Raw genomic sequence first — 8,291 nt, 5'->3', positions numbered from 1 at the left:
TTCTCAGATGGGGGTTATAAGGATAAATATTTTACCAAATTGGGGTCTGTGTGTTGTAATGCAAATCTGTTTAACGTTAAGGGTCTTTGACGTGAAAAAGACTGTGAACTCTTAGCTCTAGTTGTTCCTATTTACAACCTAAAAGCTCACATATCAGTGCCAGTGACAACAACAACAACAACAACAACGGTTTAAATTTTACAGATTCGGCTAAATAGCACATAAAACACCGAGCTTACACACTTTACAGTCTTACAAACTCTTAATTTGTGGGTCATGCAGTCTGAATCCACGGCTACACACCCTCCGACGAAACCTTACACCTCCCATACTTCGGTTTGCTAACAAAAACATTCACTAGTGCCCCGCTGCGGTTGAAAAAGGGGGGGATTCGACGGACGGCGCTCCTCGGCCAATCAGATCCTCGGAACATTTCGATTTTTCGCCAGCGCCTCTGCGATTGGCGCGCGGCTCCACTCAGGCGCCCGCCCCCGAGCAGCCGATTGGCTGGGTTTCCCGGCTCTGTGGAAGTCATTTGAATACGCCTCGCTTTTGTCGCTCATAACGCTGCTGGGTTCAAATGACTTAAATATCAGCAGAGAGGAGACACACAATGGAGCGGGCTGGCAGCCGAAAACACCGCTGAGAGCTCGAGTTACACGCCGTGCACCGACGGACTCAAACAGCGGAGATTACAAACACTTTCGGATAGTTTTATTTATTTTTCCCCTCCGCTTCTCTCCATATAAAGAGATTGCATTCGGATATTTAGCTGCATCACTTGAGGTAAGTTGTCCAGATCTTCTTGGATGACCTGGTTGCAATCACAGCAAACACGTATTCGCATAGTCTACTTTATTAAAATGAAGTTACTGCCAGAAAATGTATGATTACATGGTTTCATTTCATATAAAGAGATTGCATTCGGGTTTTTTTAGCTGCATCACTTGGGATAAGTTATCCAGGTCTTTGATGATGGAGTTAGGCCCAGCTATAATAACAATAATCCACTTTATTCTCATAGTACTTTATTGTCAGAAAATTATGTTTACAAGGTTTCATATCCTATAAAGAAATTGCATTTGGGTATTAAGCTGCAGCAGTTGAGGTAAGTTGTCCAGATCTGTGATGATGGAGGTTTTTTTTTTTTTACTATAATAATAAACTTTTTATTATTTTATTTCATATAAAAAGATTTCTTCAGGGTATTAACTTGAGGTAAATTCATCATAACCCTTGATGATGGAATTATTTGATGACTTCACACATCAAATCAATTAAAAAATCCCTTAAATTACGTTTTGTAGTCATACAATTAGTTTTTAATCTACTTTTCAGTTCCTCAGTGTAGTGCACTCAGAATGAGATTTGCAACAAAAAAAAAGCCTATATCATTTATATAAATCCTGATTTGTTTTCATCAGCATATTTGTTTTTGTTTACCTCCAGCATGAGTTTATAATTAGGCTGGCTGTCAGACAGCAACATTACTCACCAGCACCTGTGATGGGGCTGTGGTTCACAGCATGGTTTTCACAGCAAGCGTTTACTGCGTATGAGTCAGTCAGAAGCACACACACACCAGACATGGTGGCCTGGTGTGTGTGTGTGTGTGTGTGTGTGTGTGTGTGTGTGTGTGAGAGAGAGAGAGAGAGAGAGAGAATTTGTAGGCTGTGTGTGTACAGGAGAGGGAAAAAAAAGAATGTCGTAGAGGGAGAGAGAGAAAGTGTGTGTGTGCGTGTGTGAGAGAGAGGGGGGGGGGGGGGGGCATCTGTAGGCTGTGTGTGTAGGAGATTAAAAAAAGTGTGTGTGTGTGTGTGAAAGGGAGAGAGTGAGAGAAAGAGGCAAAGAGAGAGTTTGTGGGAGAGGTGAGAGAGGGAAAGAGAATATCTGGAGGTTGTGCTTGTATAGGAGATAGAACAAAGTGTGTGTGTGTGTGAGAGAGAGAGAGACAGACAGAGAGAGACAACCGTGTAGCCTTGGCATGTCATACCCTCAGCAGCAGATGAGATAATGCGTCTTTATCCTTTCTAGCTCTAGGTTAATACTGTACTAGCCTACTGGATCACACACACAGGAGACAGGTGTGTGTGTGTGTGTGTGTGTGTGTGTGTGTGTGTCTGTCCTCACGCTTATGTGCCTCCATGTGGACTCCATGTGTTTATAAGCCTGGGTGTAAACGTACGATGCGTACACACAAGCAGATGCATGAATACAGTGTGTGTGTGTGTGTGTGTGTGTGTGTGTGTGTGTGTGTGTGTGTGTGTATCGATGATGGAAGCAGGTCCAGCAGTGGTTGAATTACTGTAGATATCTTTCCAGCTGATCTCAGTTTAATGTGTGTATCCGGGTCTGTTTGCCCGTCTATCAGATGGAGCTGCAGGTTTGTAAAGCAGCCGCTCTGACATCATCTGACCTCATGTGACATCATCTGACCTCATGTGACATCATCCGACCTCATGTGACCGACTTGGCTGACGGGCCGCTGTGTCCTGACCGGTTGTGGGCGGGGCCTTACCTGGGTCCAGACCTTTGACTCCGCCCACTCCACCGAGCTGACTGATTCTGGTCTGGCATGGTCTTGATTAACAAATTTATTTTACATAGACGGCTTTGTTTTTACTTCGCTCTAGGGCTGGGCGATAATTCGATATCATTGTTTATCGTCTTTCAGTGGAATCATATCGTGATGATATGAAGATATTTTAATATCGTGACACACATTTCTGCTGTCTAACTTGATGATGACAAGCAAATTTTACTTAAAAACTAGGAATATTATTTAAATATTTCTGTTTTGTTTGACATCACACATTTCGGTTCAATGTGATGAACATTAATTTGATTATTTAACGTGATTTTGCATACATGAACCATATCGTGATGTATGTTGATATCGAGAAAAATCCTTATGATTATCATGATATTGATTTCAACCATATCGCCCAGCCCTACTTCTATGCTTTCTGAACCGTCTCTGGTGTTGTCATGGCTACGCATCAGTGTCGACTTCAAGTGACGTTAGATTCAGGCGGATACGTCGGTCTCTAGTGATTGGTTAGGGAAAATCGAATCCCCCTCCCCCACGGAAATCGGGTAGAGTGGAGGCAATGTCAGACTGAAGTAGAGCTGCAACAATTAATCGATTAATCGATTAGTTGTCAACTATTAAATTAATCGCCAACTATTTTGATAATCGATTAATCGGTTTGAGTAATTTTTTAAGAAAAATAAGTCAAAATTCTCTGATTCCAGCTTCTTAAATGTGAATATTTTCTGGTTTCTTTCCTCCTCTATGACAGTAAACTGAATATCTTTGGGTTGTGGACAAAACAAGACATTTGAGGACGTCATCTTGGGCTTTGGGAAACACTGATCCACATTTTTCACCATTTTCTGACATTTTATAGAGCAAACAACTAATCGATTAATCGAGAAAATAATCCACAGATTAATCGACAATGAAAATAATCGTTAGTTGCAGCCCTAGACTGAAGATGGAAATGGAGTGGAACGAGTTGACCAGTCCTGGATCTGGCCCCACCCAGGCGAGGTGGGGCCAGATCCAGGCTCTGACTTCATCTCATGAAGCGGCTGTAAAGATTGGAACAGTCAAATCGTGTTCCAATCTTTATCAAGCAATATCTTTTTATTGCTCTCGTATCGCCTGTCATAACGTTATGTCATTTTAAAGTAACTAATTAGGCAGCATTACTCAAAAATTAACAGAAAAAAATCAATAAAACTACTTTGTACGTTTACCATCAATCCCAACGATGGGTGCAACCGTCCTCCAAGCATCGTCTTTTTGAGATTTTTATTCCTGCCGTCTTTCAAGTAAAAGTTGCACAGAGCTGGGAAGCTTTGAAAGGCTGGAATCAGGAACCTGCTACTTGCCGGGAAGAAATTATTGTTCATGACGCTAAATCGCACCAGTATGGAAGCAAGGAATCACAGAAATCTGATTTCTGATTGGCTGTTGACGGCCGATGACCATGAAAAGTTCAGCCATGACCAACTTCTAACGGGTCAGGACCTCAAAATGGGTGAGAGCAGTATCTGGTGGGTGACAGGAGTAGCAGTGTGTTTTAATGAGCCTGGGACCCTTCAGAAACTAATACACTAATATAGGGCTGAACGATTTTGAAAAAATATCTAATTGCGATTATTTTGACTGATATTGCAATTGCGATATGATTTGCGATATTAGAGGGAATGATCATTTTTACATCATTATTCTCATTTTCATTGAAAAACTTAAAATTAGGGCTGGGCGATATGGACCAAAGATCATATCTCGGTATTTTTAGCCTGAATGGCGATACATGATATATATCTCGGTATTTTCTAGAAGTGGGCTAAATATTCAGTTGTAAGTAGGGCTGGGCGATATGGACAAAATCAAATATCACAATATTTTTGACCAAATACCTCGATATAAATATTGCGACAATATTGTAGGGATGACTATTGGTGCTTTCACAAAATATTTACACAATGAGATTTTTGATAAATAATCATCAGTAATGTGGATATAATGACTAAGTGGGTAAAGGCAAATAATAGAACAGCTAGAACAGTCTGGTAAGTTCAGAAAATGACATCACTTTACTGTAATGCAGCCTTTAAAACCAGGAAAAGACAACACTTATGCCATATCACGATATTACGATATCAAAAATCTAAGACGATATCTAGTCTCATATCACGATATCGATATAATATCGATATATTGCCCAGCCCTAATTAAAATGATTATGGTGTGATTTTTGCGGGGATCTGTACCAAACAAAGATGTTTTCTTAAGTCTGTAGAATATGATGTGTAGGCCAGGACATCTCTGCAGCACCACAATATTTAATTTAAAATGATATTTTGACACATTTCACCTTTAACAAATATTGCGCCTCCTGCGATTTGAAAATTGCAGTAGGCCATATTGCGATTTCGATAAAATCTCGATTAATTGTTCAGCCCTATTTCTGGGTAATGAAGTTCACATTTTTCAGACCGTTACCTCACACTGGCATTTGCAGTCACTAACATGTGAAGCTGCTGCAGCTTTAAGGAGCACAGGAGTGAATGAATGACCTCACTTCACTACAGCCTGGACTTCAACCTCATCTACTGTTCAGGCTAAAGGCCGATTTCCAGAAGGGTTTTCCTCAGTCTCAGCCCATCACACAGGTTCTGCTCTCACTCCTGACAGAAATAACTTCCAAAGTACACACAGTACAAAGTATAACAGAGATAGAGGAGAGCTGAATTGCTCTTTAACTGCTCTGATAACCTGCTGGCAGATCTGCTTATCAGGTGAAGATAGTTGCCTGAGAGACTGTATTCAAATACCAACTACACTCCTTTTCTCTCACGCCATGTGTAGCCTACATGTTGCTATCTGAGCTTTTTGCATCTTACTACCTCAGCTTTACTCGAATTAGTTGATTTTACTTTATTTTGCCTTTTGCCTTGGCTCTGTGAGGTGGGATGAAGGGGCTTTACATCCCCTGTTTACACACAAATGATTCATTGTGAATGAATAATAACCTAAAATCCAATTCAGCAGTAGGGCTGGGTGATATGGACAAAATGAATATCACAATAATCATAATATTTAAGTGATATGTAACAACATCATGCAAAATCACATGTTGTAAACTTTGATTTATGTCTATCACATTGAACCGCATGGCAATATAAAGTACAATAAGACTCAGGTTCAAATAATATTCCCTAATTTGTTTCAGATCTTATTTCATGAGAGATTTCAATTAGTATTTACTTTGTTTTTAACATCGAATTTGCCTTGGAAGAGAATTGTGTATCGCAATAACTCAATATCATTATCATTATGTCATCACAGTGTATTATTGTGTTGTACTCAGTATAATAACTAAAACGCCTGCGTCCTACTGCATGCTGCGGTGCATGATAGCACGTTTTAGCTTTTCTACAGACTGATGTGTGTCGTCCACTGTCAGGTGAAAACCTCACAACTCAAAATTTGGCGATTTGTTTTAATGTTTTAATTCAAATTGACCGATTGATTACATGCTTCTCTGCTCTTGTTCTCCGACCTTTTGGCTGATGAAATCCTTTTAAACCCCGTTTGATCAACTAGAAAACGCCTGGTGGCTGATCTGAGAACAAGGCTGCTTTTCTACACAAATACAGTTAAGGTTAATAATAAGGTTTTATGTGTGAGTGTTATGTACTTCACTGTCCACTAGCGCTGGGTTGGCGATATGGTTGAAATCAATATCACAATAATCATAAGTTTTTTTTTTCTTCGATATCTATATATATCACGATATGGCTCACATGCAAAATTGAATGGTAATGTTAGGGTGTGATGTCAAACAAAACTGACATTTTCAAATAATATTCCTCCCATACCTCATTTTGTCAGAGTTTTTAAATATAATTAGCTTGTTATCATCAGTTTAAACTGCAGAATATCCCCAAATCACCATATCATCACCATACGATTCCACTGATGTGCTCCGTAGTTTTTTGTTTTTTTTAATCTGATCTTTTATTGTGTTTACTAATGTGTTTAGTTTATCAACATTATTTATAGATTTTATTCCACATTTTAGCTCCTCGGTGTATTGTTTGTTTGTATGTTGTTGGATGCTACTGTGTTTTTCTGTGTACAACAAGCTGCTCGTAACTAATTGCCCCTAGTGGGATTAATAAAGTTGTTTTGAATTTGAATTGGACAGATAATAAACCATAATATTGAATTATCGCCCAGTGTTACGGACTTCGCTGTCACCTTGCACTAAATCTGAGTCACTGCTCTCCGTGTGCTCCGCTATCTGCTTACGTCAACATGTGAGTTTCGATAAGCTCGATATGCCCAATGTCAAATTCCTGTAGCTTTATTGTTCTTGGCACATGAACAACAGACCTGCTGCACTCGACCTGGCTGGCGACAGGCGGGTTTTACGCTTCAGAAGGAGTTTGTTTATTCACAGAGTGACAGAGGAGTCTCCACTTCTCTGATCTGACTGACCGGAAAAGTGAGTGGTGTGGAGTGTGTGAATGCTGCTGTGTGTGTGTGTGTGTGTGTGTGTGTGTGTGTGTGTGTGTGTGTGTGTGTGATCTGCTGTGTGTGTGTTTCTGAGCTGCTGTGTGTGTGTGTGTGTGTGTGTGATCTGCTTTGTATGTTTCTGATCTGCTGTGTGTGTTTCTGAGCTGTAGGGCTGCAACTAACGATTATTTTCATTGTCGATTAATCTGTCGATTATTTTCTCAATTAATCGATTAGTTGTTTGGTCTATAAAATGTCAGAAAATGGTGAAAAATGTGGATCAGTGTTTCCCAAAGCCCAAGATGACGTCCTCAAATGTCTTGTTTTGTCCACAACCCAAAGATATTCAGTTCACTGTCATAGAGGAGTAAAGAAACCAGAAAATATTCACATTTAAGAAGCTGGAATCAGAGAATTTTGACTTATTTTTCTTAAAAAATGACTCAAACCGATTAATCGATTATCAAAATAGTTGGCGATTAATTTAATAGTTGACAACTAATCGATTAATCGATTAATTGTTGCAGCTCTACTGAGCTCCTGTGTGTGTTTCTGAGCTGTTGTGTGTGTGTGTGTGTGTGTCTGATCTGCTGTGATCTGGTCTGATCTCTTCCTGGGGGTTTTGTGTGGTTGTTAATGCCATGACAGGATAGATAGATAGATAGATAATACCTCTATTGTTTGGGGAAAGCCCCTCAGCACAGCCGGCTGTCTTTTAAAACCACACTATGTGATTTGTTTGTTGTTTTGTTTGTGATCTGTCTCAGGTTGAATAGATTACGTTGGGGTTCCTGAACGTTTTCAGCCCTGTGGAACCAGTTGGAATGACTTTAGTCTTGATCTGTTTGTGACGCTGCTGCAGATCTGTGGAGACGAGTCTTAGTTTGGGTCCCGAAACTAAAGAGCCGCTGGATTAAAGCAGTGATTCTCAACCTTTTTCATATCAAGCACCCTTAATTTAGTCCACATTAGGCGAGATTGACGAGATTTTGTCTCTCGGACCCAAATCTGAGAATATTTTTATTGTCAGATATGATTTAGTCCAGAATCCCATGACTATTTGTATTGTAGGTAGAGAGATAACAGAGACACTATGATCAAAACAGTCATTCTTCTACATTCTCTGATTGTCTTAACTTCTTGTAAATGAAATAATGGTGAAATTTAATAATTCATCTATTTGCTGGGGACCCCCTGGAACCCCCTCAAGGACCCCTGGTGGTCCCCGGACCCCACGTTGAGAACCGCTGGATTA

At 40.0% G+C, this 8,291-nt stretch overlaps 1 pseudogene; it reads left to right on the top strand.

Annotated features, from left to right (window-relative positions):
* The first annotated feature begins 605 nt into the window (after positions 1 to 605).
* LOC139639127 (ras-GEF domain-containing family member 1B-B-like) overlaps positions 606 to 8,291 on the top strand; it is an 18,994-nt pseudogene continuing 11,308 nt past the window's right edge.

Source organism: Centroberyx affinis, unplaced genomic scaffold (assembly GCF_046629955.1).
Source record: "Centroberyx affinis isolate AG114_WGS23_722 - 3 ecotype Tasmania unplaced genomic scaffold, CSIRO-AGI_Caff_v1 ptg006823l_1, whole genome shotgun sequence".
Classification (NCBI taxonomy): domain Eukaryota; kingdom Metazoa; phylum Chordata; class Actinopteri; order Beryciformes; family Berycidae; genus Centroberyx; species Centroberyx affinis.
The sequence above is the reverse complement of the archived record's forward strand: the minus strand, read 5'-3'. Positions and strand labels throughout refer to the sequence as shown.